General features: G+C 41.7%; 1 pseudogene; it reads left to right on the top strand.

Annotated features, from left to right (window-relative positions):
• The first annotated feature begins 13646 nt into the window (after window positions 1–13646).
• On the top strand, window positions 13647–15133 carry LOC110577111 (annotated as a pseudogene).
• Window positions 15134–15885: the final 752 nt, after the last annotated feature.

Below are 15885 nucleotides of genomic sequence, written 5' to 3'. Positions count from 1 at the left end.
TTTGTATCTTTTTCTAGTCCTTCTAGGAAATTGGCTCTGATGGGGCCATGTGGCCAGAAGGTTGTGGGGCTCTGATTGGCTGGGCCTGAATCACATACTCTGCCCCCAGAGGCAGTGGGGTATTGCTCCTGAGACAGGTGGAGGGTGGTTTCCCAGGATACGTTTAGGGGTCAGCTCTCCGAAAGAGAGTGTGCTGGAAACAAATACTCACATGTGTCCTAATGTAGTTTAAAGCATGCAAACAAATTTGTGAAATGGGAATAAAATGAGCAGGTACTTTGAGCCATCAAACTGGTGTACTTAGACAACGTAGTCAAGCTTTTATCTGCTACTATAAACAGAGACACATGATAGCATTTTCTCTCAGGAGAGATTATATACATTCTTCCACAGAGATCAAACTTCTCCCGTTAACCTAAGGGCCAGCATTTCCCAGCTGCTGTGTGTGGAGTGGAACGCTCAGGTCAGAGCGAGGTCAGCAGGTGCCCTTTCCAGCTCTCAACGTTGACCGTTCAAGCCGCTGGTGACTGTGGTGAAAGAAACCAGACGCAGACATAGTTGAATGTGTACCTGGATTAGCCCAGAGCTAAGCTGTTGCTGAGGTTTTGCTGAGTCCTTCACCTTCTTCATGCTTTGCCTGGCCCTTTTACAAGGAAATATTCTTCCAGCAGCTCGCTGGGGCTGGCCGGCTGATGGTGAGTGCCCTGGGGTCTGAACCCAGAGCCAGTTCCTCTGGTGTCCCCGACCCTTCATCCGGGACGTAATAACCCCACCAGCACCCATACCTTGCATTTCTGTATACAGCTCTTTATAAATGTAAGGAGCTTTTACAGTTTGCCCAACACCTAATCTTTGATGTAATAATTGCACACACGTTGCATTTCATTTCAAATGAAATTACAGGCTACTCCTCATAAAGCAGGCTGGTACATTTTCTCTGGATTTCCTTTCCCACGGAATCATTCATTCGGTCAGGAAGTCTTGTCCCTTCTGTTCCATCCTTCTCTGTTCCACCGACGTTTACTGGGTACCTCTCACACGCCGGGTGCCGTGTGGTTCGCTGTGGCTATGGAGGGTGCTCCTGTGTCTCGTGCTTTTTTTGTGTCATCGTAGGGATGAAGTTGCTGAGACCAGAGCCAGTGACTGGGTTCAGAGCTAGCAGGAGGGACGCCTGGGGCATCCCTGCAGGTCTCAGCACACTTAAGCTCCTCAGCCAGGCCCATGCATCCCTGGAGTCGCTCTGATGGCCTAACCCTCTCTTTCTCTCACTTGCACTGCCCTCCACCCGCCCCACCAGGCCGGAGTAATCCATAAGATGGCATTTGTGTCACATCCCCTGCAGTCTTCTTTCTGGTCTGACGTCCTCCTGCTTAAACGAGGCTGTTTCGAAGCTTCCCACGCAAGTCTCTCCTCTCTGAAGAAAAGAGTAAATGCAAAATTCTGTGGCCTGGGGATCATGCTTGAATAGGCAAATTCTGCAAAATTGCAAAACCAATGCTTTTTTAAATGAATCCTTGTGTGTTGTCTTTAAGAGACATAAAGCTTTGGCCTTGCATCCCATACTTCTGAGTGCTTAATGTAATCATCTTAAAACATTTCATGGTTCAAGTTTTCAATCTCTGCACATAACCCCACCGCCACCTGCCAAAAACGTGATCCATTAGAAATATGCCTCTAGTTTCTTCTGTGGTTTCTCATATCCTCCGGCCTGCCAGTGTGTCTTCCCAGGGACACGGGAACTGTGAGAAGCTGGACTTAGAGAATTTAGATCAAAATTCTTCGCCAGGCTCTCAGGGCCTCCAGCTTGCTGTTACCCAGTCTGTGAATGAAGAAACTGAGTCTTTTTCCCTTCCCAGCTTCTTCTTTTCTTTTCTGCCCTCTCTCCACTTCCTCCTCCTCTCCCTCATCCTTCCTCTCCTCTTCTTTATAGAAAAAATTAGTACAAGTATCCACCCCTTGATAAATTATGAAATCACTCCTATCACTCTTTTTTCCTACTTGCTATTCCCATGAAAGTGTAGAATGACCATACTTCCCAGGGTCCTAGCTTCACCTGTCATCCTGGCATAGTTGTCAGTACTTTTCCTTTCACTCTGAAAAACCTCTGGGTTTGGATGATGGTTTATATCACCGTCCCACTGTCATGGGAAACTGCTCCTGCTAAATGTGTTGGTGGAGTTGGGAACATTAATCTATGGGAGGTGACCCCACACCCCCTCCAAGCACCTCACACTACATCCCCTAAGAGTGGCAGAGAATGGATGAATCAGTTCAAAATGATCCTTTTTCTATATCTCCCACTGTTGAGGTTTTAAAGTTGTGAATATAGATACATAGAATCCCCAAGTTAGTAATTTAAAAAATAGTAACATTGTAGATGAACTAATAAAAACTTTTCTGTGTGGCAAATTGTGTGTAGTCTTTACCATGTTTTTTTCAGTTCTTGATGGTGGGAAGTGGGTTCTGATAGCCTGAACAGTAATCTAACAAACCACCATATTTTATAATAACGTGTAACTTTTCAAACAATTTTACTTCTACCACCTCATTCTCATGATAACCTTATGAGGTAGAGAGAGAGCATGGGTGTCATTGTTACCCATTCTGTGAATGAAGAAACTGAGGCTTAAAGTTTCACGGATTTGCTTCTGATCACGTGGTAAGTTAGTAGTTCCTAGTTGTGTTTCCTTCTAACCAGGTGTTCTTTTTTTTTTTTAATTTTAGTTTTTAAATTTTTTATTTGAGTATAGTTGACACACAATGTTACATTAGTTTCAGGTGTACAACCTAGTGATTTGACAAGTGTAAACATTATGCTGTGCTCACCACAAGCAGTAGCTACCGTCTGTGGAGTTACATCACTACTATGATATCGTTGACTATATTCCTTATCCTGTGCCTTTTATTCTGTGACTTATTCATTCCATTATTTCTCTCCCCTCACCCATTTAACCCCCACCCCTCCCCTCTGGCAACCATCAGTTTATGCTCTATATTTTTAGCTCTGATTCTGCTTTTATTTGTTTATTCACTTGTTTGTTTGTTTAAGATCCCACTTATGAGTGGAATCATATGGTATTTGTCTTTCTCTTTCTGACGTATTTCACTTAGCATAATACCCTCTAGATCTATCCACGTTGTCTCAAATGGCACAACCTCATCCTTTTTTATGTCTGTGTAAACCAGGTGTTCTTTTATTTCAGCATAGGCTAAGATAAAAGAGAAACTCCCCTATTTTAGTAGTTTGAGAAAATAAAGGCTTACTTCTTACATCAAATCTGCCCTGAAATAGCAGCCTCCTTCTACTTATATCTATGTCACTTGGAATATCAGAATTCCAAGGTCACTGAAGCAGGAGGTCGTTGATGGAGAAAGTCCCTAGCTCTTAATGCCTCAACTTGGAAGGACACTGGGTATTTCTGCCCATAGCTATTGGTCAGAACAAGTCACATGGCCCTGACCTAAAGTATAAAGAAGACTGGGATTCTAGAGGAGCTCATGGAAGATCTGGTGACCACCTAAATGTTTCTGTCATAGTCACCCACGTGTAAATCATCCAGGAAGTCTTTAATAAGCACACACATCAAGTAAAATGCCATATTGTTTGAAACTTGCTTTAATAGCCTATAAAGAAAAAAACGTGTGAAGGACTGAAAGATGAAAGAAAATTGGCAAAATGCTGTTAACTATTGGAGGTGAATGATGAATACATAGGGATTCATGATATTATTCTACTTTGGGGTACCTTTCCATTATATCTATAAAAAAAAACCTAGGGACTCCTGAGTAGCTCAGTTAGTTAAGCGTCTGCCGTTGGCTCAGGTCATGATCTCAGGGTCCCGGGATCAAGCCCCACATCGGGCTCCCTGCTCAGCGGGCAGTCTGCTTCTCCCTCTCCCTCTGCCTCTCCCACCTTGTGCTCGCTCTCTCTCTTTCAAATAAATAAAATCTTTTTAAAAAAACATAAAAAAAAATAAAAGAAGTATCACTGATCCAAGGAGTGCTTTTTCTGTACATCTAAGGTGAGACTTGGTGTGAATATTTTACAAAGTCAAGAATATTTATACTAAACACACACACATACATAAATAAAATAGCTATTGGACTTTTCAGTTCATGAATAATTGATTTTCACTGTGTTCTGATTCCACGTTAAGTATTCCTTAACCTTGAGTCTTTTCAATACTGTTGATATCAAGGTGGTCTTGATATTGTCACAAAATATAATGTTCCTTTCCTATGAAGAAGAGAAAAACAGAAGTCTGCTGAGGTTGGAATATTCACTCCTCTCCATTCTGTGTTTTGGAAATTAGATGACGTGTTTGACTGAAAAGGGCCAGAGATCCTTTGCAGTTTTTGCTGTCAAGAGTGGGCTCTGTTCCCCTACCCTTGGATTTGGACTGGCCTAGTGGCTGCTTTGACTGATCGAATGCAGCAGAAGGGACACTGTGGAGTTCTAAGCATAGGCCTAGACTTCTGTTCTGAGCCCCTAGTAATCAGAGGCCCTGTGAAGAAGCCCAGTCAGCTTGCTAGGCTTGCGTGACACCGCTCACAGCCATACCAAACCCTGGACACGAGGGAAGCCACAGATACCCAACAGCGGCAGCTGAGCATCCAGGCACCTGCAGGTACATGAGGAACCCTAAGTGAGACCAACAGAAGAACCCCTCTGAGTCCAGTTCAAATTGTTGACCCACAGAATCATGAGCAGATAAAATGACTGTTATTTTTAAATTACTGAGTTTTTGGAATGGCTTGCTATGCCACAATAGACAACAGATCAGATAGTGTTATACCCACAGACCCTCAAGTCACTGATTAAGACTTTAAAATGTGTGTGTGTGTGTTTTGGTAGGTTTTTCATTTTTCAATTCTTGGAAATCTTTAGGCTGCACATCTTAGAGGTGATAAGAACTGAGTGTCAGAAGTCTCAGAGTTAAAAATATATATCAAACTGTATTTCCCTCCAAGGAGAACTGGTGTCCTTTATTCACTCAGCTTGAGTTTTATCTACTTTTATGACATCTGAATTGCACTAGGATGTGATTTAATTTGGGGCTTGGAAGAGAGTTTACATTGGCATTGGGGGAGTTTTCCTGAGAGATAAACTTTTAAGGAAACACAAGGGAAAGTGTGTTTCAAACTAGCGTGATTTCAAAAACAACAGAGTTTAGTAGCTGAAGCATCTGATTCCCCAGATGCTTTTGATGATATTTACCTCTTCTGGGATTAACTCAAGAGCCCCACGAGAAAGGGATAATATTAGATGTTTACTACAGAGGTGATGAAAATAAAACTGAACGGAAAAACTTGATTTGTGCTAGTTTCTTACCATTGCAGTTGGGAGAGTTACAGTGTTCTGCAAAACTACACCAAGGACCTAGATTTTAATGAAACAAATCTTCCCTTCCCTTATATCAGTCCTCAGTGGGTCAGACAGAGAAACCACTGCTTCCCAACCATTCTGTTCTGAGTCTCTTTGCATTAAGAGAAATTTGAATGAGAAACTTGCATTCCAGATAAAGCTACACATGTGTCCTAAAGCAGATTAAAGCTGTCATGAATTCCTGAACTATACCCAGTGAGTCTGAGCATCCTTGGGAATGATTTACTAAACTGCCATTTTTAAAGTTAAGGTGACTTTGCTACGAATTGAATCTTGCCTATGAGAGCCAGTCCAAAGAAAAGTCATGAATTAAAAGGTATTACTTTGGGGTATGCCTTTTATCTTCAAAATGCTCACTATATCTAGCAGAGTTTACAATCCAGAATCTTTGACCCTAGGTAATCATTTTCAAAGTATATTTTAACCAAGAATAACTGTATCCCCCTGTCTCCAAAAGCCTATATTAAATTTATTTTTAAGTGATGTTGCTCACATCTTTTCTACTAAAAAAAGTCATGAATGAGAAGAAAGGCACTTATTAGGAGAGAAGGCTAAGCACTGTATGAAGGTTTGAATGGCAAAGACAGGCAACTCATTCAAGCCTGAAAGCCTGCTGACAAGCACAGCACCTGAAGCAGCAGGCAGCCTTTCAAGAGAAATACAAGAGGATTTTGATGAGCCGTGTCTCTGCGCAGGGCCTTGAACCCAGGGCTGCCGTCGACTTCAAAAATAATGAGGCATGGTCCCGTTCCCAGGAGCTTACAATCTACGTAGTCATGGAAGGCATCACGCATCTGAAAAGTTAAGAGCAATAGAAGAGGCAAATAGAAACATGGGACAGATATGAGATATCACAATAGTGAATGACAAATAGGAAATGAGCCTCAGGGGCATGCTTCAGGAACTCAGATGGAGCGGAGATCGTTGCAGGCTGGACCTGAGGGAAGATCATACATATACAGCCAGGACAGGTTTTGGATCCCAAAGAATGGATGGGATTTGGAAAAGTCGAAAGGGATGGGAGATAATTTAGTTTGGAACCAGATAAAAAAATTGGTATACAGGATGACAAAGGAAAGAGGCAACATAGCATCCGATATGGAGCACATTTTGGAGCTGACGAGTAGGAGAGTTTAATTAGAGCAGAGTGAAGTTGGATACTGATGGATTGTTGGGCAATGAGCAGTATTTGAGCCTGATTATGGAGGCTGTTAGTGGTCAAGGCAGTTGATCTACATTCTCTTGGTAACTGGAATCTTAGATAAATCTTTGGGTGTCTTCAGACATTTGTTAGGATGGCCCAAAGACTAAAGACTATATGAAGTCTTCTTGAATGGACAGACACGTGCCTAAGAGTTATAAGCTGAAATAAGATGCACCACTCTTTTTAACCTTTGGACTGAAAAAGTGTTTAGAAGCCCAGCCGATTTGTTTAATTTGGATCAGGTTGAGAACCTTTCTATACCAAAATATGAGCTTGGCTCTATAATCCAGTCAGGTTTTTCTTGTATAAAACTGAGCATAAAGAAATTAAACACTAATCTTCACCATGCTCTTCCACCAAATACACTTTTATACATGTGCGTTCAAAGGTGATATTCAGGGGCGCCTAGGTGACTCAGTTGGTTAAGCGTCTGCCTTCATCTCAGGTCATGATCCCAGGGTCCTGGGATCGAGCCCTGTGTCAGGCTCCCTGCTCCGCGGAGAGCCTGCTTCTCCCTCTCCTCCCCACTGTGCTCTCTCTCACTATCTCTCTCTCTCTCAAATAAATAAATAAAATCTTTTTTAAAAAGGTGATATTCAACATATTTAACATTCAGAAAGTAATATAATACATGCTATAAATAAGGTCTCCCATTTCTGTTATAATTTCAATAGGAAGGATCTCTGCCTGCAACCCTTCCAATTGTAGTAAGAGAGGACTCAGGCATAGGCAGATTTTCTTAAGTCAGATGTTGGCAAAAATATGCAGAAGGATGAATGTACACAATTCTAGCAGTAGAGAGAGCATCTCTGTCCCAGGAGAAGAGAATGCAGACTGGATGAGTTCTAGTCTTTTTAAAAATGTGGTCACCATTTTTTCAATTAGGAAACTATGTTCCAAACTCAGCTATAAGCATGTACAGAAAACGGAATATAGTTTTCTACACAGAATATCTTGAGCTACTCTGTCATCTTTCTAAAATCCCAAGTGAAATAACCCTCTTTGGATATTGTTTTATATAAAAACATGGACAAGGTAGATCCTTTTCTCTATAAATGTCAAGATCAGGTGCCCTGGCTGACAAAGCCAGGCAGGCAGCCTCCATTTCAGTGTTCTATGACCATGAAGTCTATTGCCATCTGGGCACACTAACTACTGTTAATTTTTGAGTTAGAAAATCAAGGATTATGGCAGAGAGTTTCAAGCCTTAAAGTGCATTATGATCACTTGTGAAAGGTACAGATCTTGGGTCTTACCCCTAGAGACTCTGATTCAGCCAGGAAGGACTCTGGAATCTTTATTTTTAGCAAATGCCTAAGGCAGGCATTCTGATGCCCAGGTGACTCTGTACTATATACCTTAAGAAACACCAAACTAGGGCTTTATGTTTCCGGAGATTATAACTGCTGATCTTTTGAATGAAGGAGGGAGTGACTAGGGTATAGGGTAGAGGGGAGATAAAGATCATATTCTTGATAGCTAAATCAAGAAATGAAAAGCTCAGTGAGTAGATTCTCTCTTTCTAAAAACTGCTCCAAAATGCCACAGTTCTCTAGAAGCTGTACAAAACAGGAAGCTACTGTGGTTCACTTCTCACAAATTTACAATCAGATTAAGACAGAGGTCATTATGATAGAGACAGCAGACAGGGACTGTGTGGGGGGGGGGGAGTGGTGTCATTCTGCCATTCTCTTACCTCCAAAACGATTATCATTTATGAATGAAATGAGCACACTGCCAATTCTGACTCTAGGTCACTAACCAAGGGGAAATTTAATAAAATCCCAGACTAATCCAGACAATTGGTGGCCAACGAGAAACTTTCTCATCCTGTACTTACATTATATTCACTGTTATAACATGCTGATGGATTCAAAGTCAATTATACTAGAGAATACTATGCATGAGTCAGAAGAAATGAGCTAGATTTGCATGTAGCAACATGGGTAGATCTCAAAAGCAAAAGACTGAATGAAAAAATAAAGTACAGAAAGAGTGAAATACCATTTATGTGTAGACCACACTTGCACAACACAATGCTACCTTTTTTTCCAAAGCTGAACACATGTTTAAGTGATAGTAGACATATATGCATTAAAAAGACTAAAGCAAGTGCCTCTGTTGGAGGATGGGAACTTGAGATTGGTGGTGAAGGGGAAAGGGGGAAAAATAACAAACCAAACCAGACCACACCTTGTCACAGATCACTGGTGATTGTGGATCTTGAATTGAGAAGTGGCATGGACTCAATTCTGGGTCTCCTAGGAACAAAAGGAAAAATGTTAAAAGACTTGGTATCTGCCCTTACAGAAATGCAATTTGGTAGGAATTATATGTGTGAAATAAATAAGACATTATATATTCATGGTAAATAGGAAGTACTATGATAGCTTAGAGAATAGAGAGAAAAAAAGAACAAGAAAAAGAAAAAATGATGACATTTTAAGGCAAAAAAGGGAAAAGACAAATGTTCTGTGGTGTTTGCCAATGGTCCTCAGATGCATTCCACTGTGTTCCTTGTTTTTGGAAGTTCCTTGTTTTCATCATTTTTTCAATGGTCTGTAGGAATTAATACCAGCCTAGATCTTCCAATCCTGTCCCAGTTCCCAAGGACTATTTTGTTTACTTCATTCTTTTTTATATGCATAGGAGATATGATTGAATTTTGCTTAAATGAGGAAAATGTTATGTTAACTTAATTTCATATATTCTATTCTTTTTTTCACACTGATTTTAAAAAAATTATTTGTGTATAGTTGACACATAATGTTACATTGGTTTCGGGTGTATGACATAGTGATTGGACAAGTTTATACATTTTGCTGTGCTCACCCCAAGTGTAGCTACCATCTGTCACCATACAACACTATTACAATACCACTGACTATATTCCTTATACGATGCCTTCTATTCCTCTGACTTATTCATTCCATAACAGGAAGCCTGTATCTCCCACTCCCTTTTACCCATTTTTACAGTGCTCAGGCTCTGTGAGGGCAGGCAATATTTGCAAAAATTTCCGGTACCAAAGTGTGCTCCTCTCTAGAACGTTAGTGAAGGTAATGTTAACTGCTGTAGTAGATATGCCCCCAATATCAGAGGCTTAAACCTGATGTCACAATACAATGATGGCTCTCCTGGGTTGCTGGCTCTCCTCCATGCTGTGATTCGGAAACCCAGTCTCCATCAATCTTGATTCTTTGCCATTTTGTACACATGAATCTCAATTTGCCCCAAGAGCCCTTTCTGTTCCAGCCATCTAGAAGAGGAGAAGAAGATGCAAGACTATGTTTGGATATTTTTGATTGTCCAAGATTGGAAGAAACATTACCTTACTTCCTATTCCCATCCCATTAGCTGGAGCTTAGTTATAGAGCTGACAGGAAGGCTGGGAAAAGTAATAAATATATTTGTGTGCTCAGGTACATGGGAAGATGGGTCTGCCAGATAACTCCTATTTATTTATTTATTTATTTATTTATTTATTTACATCAATCTCTTATTCATAAGAAGTGTAGAAATGGGGAATGATAAAAGGTCATAGGAAATATACCTTTGATTTCACTTGACACATTTGATGTTTCACCTTCAGAAGTTGGATCAAGAGAATCTAGTTGTGCCTTTTTAAAGTCTTCCTCATCAACCTTCACTGACCCTAAAACAAAGAAAACTGCATGGACAGAATGATTGTATGAATTAGAAGGTCTAGCAATCCTTCACTTGGAAATGTATTCTGGGTATGGGCCCCATGGGGACTGTGATCAGCTTTACCCCTCTCTGCTCTTCAGCTGCCCTTCCTGACTTCTCAGAGCCAATATCTAGATGTCTGAATCTTCTGGTCTCGGTTAAATTTTTTAGATTTTATCCCGACCTGCCCACACATTTGAGACTTGCCTGGCGCTTTATGCCTTAGCTGATTTCCTTGGCCTTCACTCTTTGACAGCCTGAATTTCTCTGCCTAGTTGTTTCAACCCAGGCTATGCCTGTGTGAATTTTCCTTCTAACTCATGTGAGTCAATGATCAGCTGTCTCCTAAGACGTAGCTAAGACATAGTTCTGGGTTGTGGTTTAAGTCCTGGCTCGTGTTATTTTGTTGCTCTCTTAACCTTAATGTGATTATGGCGTACTAATGGTTGGGATTTCTAGGTGAAATCCCTACAGAAGAGCTTAATATTTGATCCTGCATATATTTGCCCTCGATGAGAAAAGTGCTGAGTCGTCTAGATATTTCAAATAAAAATTTAAATTTGAATCATGAAAGGAAGTTATCCTGGGGACATACACTCCAGTGTTTCTGCCACATGTTTAGAAATTTGTTCATCATATTTGCTAACCATTCATCAAAATGCTCTGGAGGGAAATGAGCCAAGTTTTCAGCACAGGCCTAGGAGAGTCAATGCGACGGAGTAGAAACTTTGTTCCTTAGGCTAAGCTGGGGTCTACAACATGTGCAGGCAGGTAATCAATTCATGATGCAAATATTGATAATCTGTCTTTTTCTCCCACATTGATGTGAACTGATCAATCATATATAATGCAATAATTTCTTTGTCTTGGATTTATTAAGGCCAGGTACTGACAAGCGATAGCCCGCAGGTCAAATTCCACCCGGTGCCTGTTTGGTAAATCAAGTTTTACTGGAACCCAGCAACACTTATGCCTTCACATGTTATCTCTGGCTGTTTTCATGCTATAGTGGCAGAGCTGAGGTCACTGTAACAGAGACTCTAGGGCCCTCAAAACCTGTAATATTTTCTCTCTCGCCCTTCACGGAAAAAACTCACCTATCCTCGCTTTAGGCAGAACACACTGAAAGCCCTTATATAACTCCAAACATGGAATAGATGGCCGGCCAATCAACGAGTTGTCTATCCCAGTCTTCCTTTGCTTATATTGTTTCTTTCACCGGGAATACTTTGACTCTTCAATCATTTCTTTATTTATCCACAAGTATTCATCATGTGCCTGTCATATGGTAGGCGCTGTTCTTGGTGCTGGGACAGTGTAGGGAACACACAGAATCTCTGTCCTCATGGAGCTCACATTCTCTGGGGTGGGGAGACAAGAGACAGATGAACAAGTAGATAGATAACATCATGTCTCCCCATGATTTACGTTGTGAAGGTAAGTAAAGCTAGGTACAGAATTCTCTGCCTATTTAATTCCTACTCAACCCCAAGGGCTTGCTGTAGCCCACCTTCCTTCATGAGATCTTCATAGGTCTCCCTATTTGCTCTTTGCCCCTCTCCCTCCCTGTAAACTCACAGCTCTTTTTATTTTGTATTTTTAAGGCATTTTTGTCATTCTACCATCAATTGGAACTCTTTGTTGGTATTTTTCTTCTCACCATAGATTGTGAGGCTGTAACAAAGGCAATGAAGCAATTGTTCGTTTCTCAACAGCAACTAACACAGTGTCTGAAAATTGCTAGGAAATTGGTAAATATCTCAAATACAGTTCTAATAATGCAGACACAGTTTTCAGTACACAACATTTTGATGCATCCCCCTCACAGTCTGTAGTCTTCCTGAGTTTGTGGCCGTCCCTGTGACCCGTCATCACTTACATCAATAGAAAGAGGGACTTCCTCACATTTTCAGAAGCTGGGATCCCTTCAGGAATTAACTACACCCACAGGCCCATCTGGACCATAAGATTTATCTTTTCTCTTGATAAAGAAATGAGATAAAATTTTCTTACTTGATAATACCCTGAATTTACCCCAGTAAGGGGGACAAAATTCAACCAATCAACCAAGTAAAAGGAAGAAAAGGGCTACATCTCAAGGGCACTTTTGTTTTATTTTATTTTTAAAAATTTTATTATGTTATGTTAATCACCATACATTATATCATTAGTTTTTGATGTAGTGTTCCATGATTCATGATTCTCAGAGTCCATAGTCTCTCATGGTTCATCTCCCCCTCCAATTACCCCCCCTTCATTTTACCCTTCCTACTATCTTCTTCTTTTTTTTAACATATAATGTATTATTTGTTTCAGAGGTACAGATCTGTGATTCAAGAGTCTTACACAATTCACAGCGCTCACCACAGCACATACCCTCCCCAATGTCTATCACCCAGCCACCCCATCCCTCCCACCCCTCACCACTCCAGCAACCCCCAGTTTGTTTCCTGAGATTAAGAATTCCTCATATCAGTGAGATCATATGATACATGTCTTTCTCTGATCGACTTATTTCGCTTAGCATAATACCCTCCAGTTCCATCCACGTCATCGCAAATGGCAAGATTTCTTTTTTTTTTTGATGGCTGCATAATATTCTATTGTATATATATACCACATCTTCTTTATCCATTCATCTGTCAATGGACATCTTGGCTCTTTCCATAGTTTGGCTATTGTGGACATTGCTGCTATAAACATCAGGGGTGCACATACCTCTTCGGATCCCTACATTTGTATCTTTGGGGTAAATACCCAGTAGTGCAATTTCTGGGTTGTATGGTAGCTCTATTTTCAACTTTTTGAAGAACCTCCATACTGTTTTCCAGAGTGGCTGCACCAGCTTGCATTCCCACCAACACTGTAGGAGCGTTCCCCTTTCTCCGCATCCCCGCCAACATCTGTCCTTTTCTGACTTGTTAATTTTAGCCATTCTGACTGGTGTGAGGTGGTATCTCATTGAGGTTTTGATTTGGATTTCCCTGATGCCAAGTGATGTTGAGCACTTCTTCATGTGTCTGTTGGCCATTTGGATGTCTTCTTTGGAAAAATGTCTGTTCATGTCTTCTGCCCATTTCTTGATTGGATCATTTGTTCTTTGGGTGTTGAGTTTGATAAGTTCTTTATAGATTTTGGATACTAGCCCTTTATCTGATATATCATTTGCAAATATCTTCTCTCAAGGGCACCTTTAGCCCTCCCTGCCCCGCAGTGCCTGCCTGCGCCTTTTGCAACCTTGGGGGGGGGGGGTTCTCCTGCGCGATCCCGAGCCCGCAGGTGGCCAGCACTTCTTCAGGGGGTTCCATGGGATGGAGTACATGCTGATTGGCACCGCAGGTGGATCAAGCCAGAGCTCTGGGAGCAGTGATGTTGGGCAGCTCTGCATCTGGGCCTGTGGCCCTCAAGGCGGGCTGGGCACTGCTAACATTGCTGCACACGGTGCTCCAAGAGGACCAGGAGAACAGCAACCCCGAGAAGAGAAAGCAGTGCCCACCCAGCAGCCCCAGACCCGGGGGCCCGCATGGTCCAGCACCGCAACCGAGGCCCAAGACATGACAGGTTGCACCTCTTAAGTATCTTCTATAAATGATGAGCATGTTCCTGTTCCTCCCTGGAAAGCAAACAGTAAACAGCCTGCATTTACCATTCATGTGGAGGAAGCAGAAGAGACTTAAAAGATGGAGACTTTAGCTCCATCTAAAAAACAGAACATGAAAATGTCCTGGCTTTTAACTCAGCTATTACTTTCTTGGATCAAGAAAATCGCTGGTACCTCTTGATTATCCAATGGATGGTAGCTTTGAGTCACCACACACTGTGGACATAACAATTCTACTAGAAGATGAAAAGCCAGTGAGTGTTAATGAAGTGCCAGACTACCCTGAGGACATTCACGCTTACCTCAAGGAAATGGAGGTGAAATGTAAGCCGACCCTGGGTTACAGAAGAAACAGACAGCCAGCCCTCATAGCACGAAGGCTATCCTTGTGGACCGGTTAGCTGAAGTAAGAGAAGGATATAAACTACAGGATGAGACCCTGTATTTGGCTGTGAGCTACACTGATAGGTTCCTCTCATCCATGTCTGTGTTGGGAGGAAACCTTCAGCTTGGGGGCACTGATGCTATGCTGTTGGCCTCAAAATTTGAAGAAATCTACCCCCCTTCTCCGAAGTAGCAGGGTCTGTGGACATTACAGGTGATACCTACACCAAGAAACAAGTCCTGAGAATGAAACACCTAGAGGGTTTTTTTTTTTTTTTTAAAGATTTTATTTATTGGAGAGAGAGAGACAGAGATAGGAAGAGAGAGCAGGAGCAGGGAAGAGAGGCAGAAGCAGGCTCCTGCTGAGCAGGGAGCCCAACATGGGGCTCGACCCCAGGATCCTGGGACCATTGCCTGAGCCGAAGGCAGATGCTTAATGACTGAGTCACCCAGGCGCCCCCGCAACACTGAGTTTTGAATGAGCTTTGCTTTTGACCTAGCTGCCCCCATAGTAAATCAGTTTCTTGCCCAATACTTTCTTCACTAGCAGTCTGCAAACTGCAAAGTTGAAAGTTTAGCAGTGTTTGGGGGAGAATTAACTTTGATGGATGCTAACCCACACCTCAAGTATTTGCCATCAGTTATTTGCCGGAGTGGTTTTTCATTGAGCGTTCTACACAATCACAGGACAAAGCTGGCATGAATCTTTAGTTCGAAAGATTGTGTGTATACTCTGGAAAGTCTTCAGCCCTGTCTCATGGACTGTCACCACACTTACCTCAGAGTACAACAACCAATAAGAGAAAAGAACAAAAGTTCAAAGCATCATGGTGTTTCTCTCCTCAGCCTCCCAGAAACACTAAATGTGTAACAAAGAAAGACTGGTTTTGTTTTCTAAGATGTAAACCACTCAGAGTAGATGGTGTATAGTTTTTCTAAAGTTTTACATTTATAATCATGTCTGAATACAGAAGTTATGGTCAACTACAAATTGTTTTAATTTGTATATCTTTTGTACCTGTAACTATCTTAGATATTTGGCTAATTTTTTTAAAAGTAGGCTCCATGCCCAACATGAGGCTTGAAATCATGACCCTGAGATCAAGAGTCACATGCTCTACTGACTGAGCCAGCCAGGTGCCCCAATATTTGGCTAATTTTAAGTGGTTTTGTTAAAGTATCAATGATGTCAGCTGTCAGCATCATAAGCATTAATAAATGGATTTGGAAAATTTGAAAAGAAAAAAGGGAGAAAGGGAAGAAGTTGCACAACTAGTTATCAAACAGGTAATTAAATGAGAAATTCTTGGCTTTTTACTGCTTTGTTAAGACACACGCGCGTGTGCACACATATGCGCACACACACATACCCTTCAGAGTTCATGGGCTGGTCTGTTGGGGGGAAAACAGGTCACTTTGTTGGAAAGAACCCAGCCTTGGCAGTTGCATTAATCTGTGCTCAGGGATCAGCCAATTTCTCCCACGCGTGGGATGAATAGGCTTATTCAGGAAAGGGCGTCTGGGCAGGAAATGGGGGAGTTATGGCTAACAGAGCTGGGCTAGCCCCCGAGAGTGGAAGGGAGATGTGTCATCAGAACAAATGAGCATCAGCCAGGTGAGGGA

Source organism: Neomonachus schauinslandi, chromosome 14 (assembly GCF_002201575.2).
Source record: "Neomonachus schauinslandi chromosome 14, ASM220157v2, whole genome shotgun sequence".
In the NCBI taxonomy this organism is placed as follows: Eukaryota; Metazoa; Chordata; class Mammalia; order Carnivora; family Phocidae; genus Neomonachus; species Neomonachus schauinslandi.
Note: the sequence above shows the minus strand (reverse complement) of the source record. Positions and strands in the feature narration are given on the sequence as shown.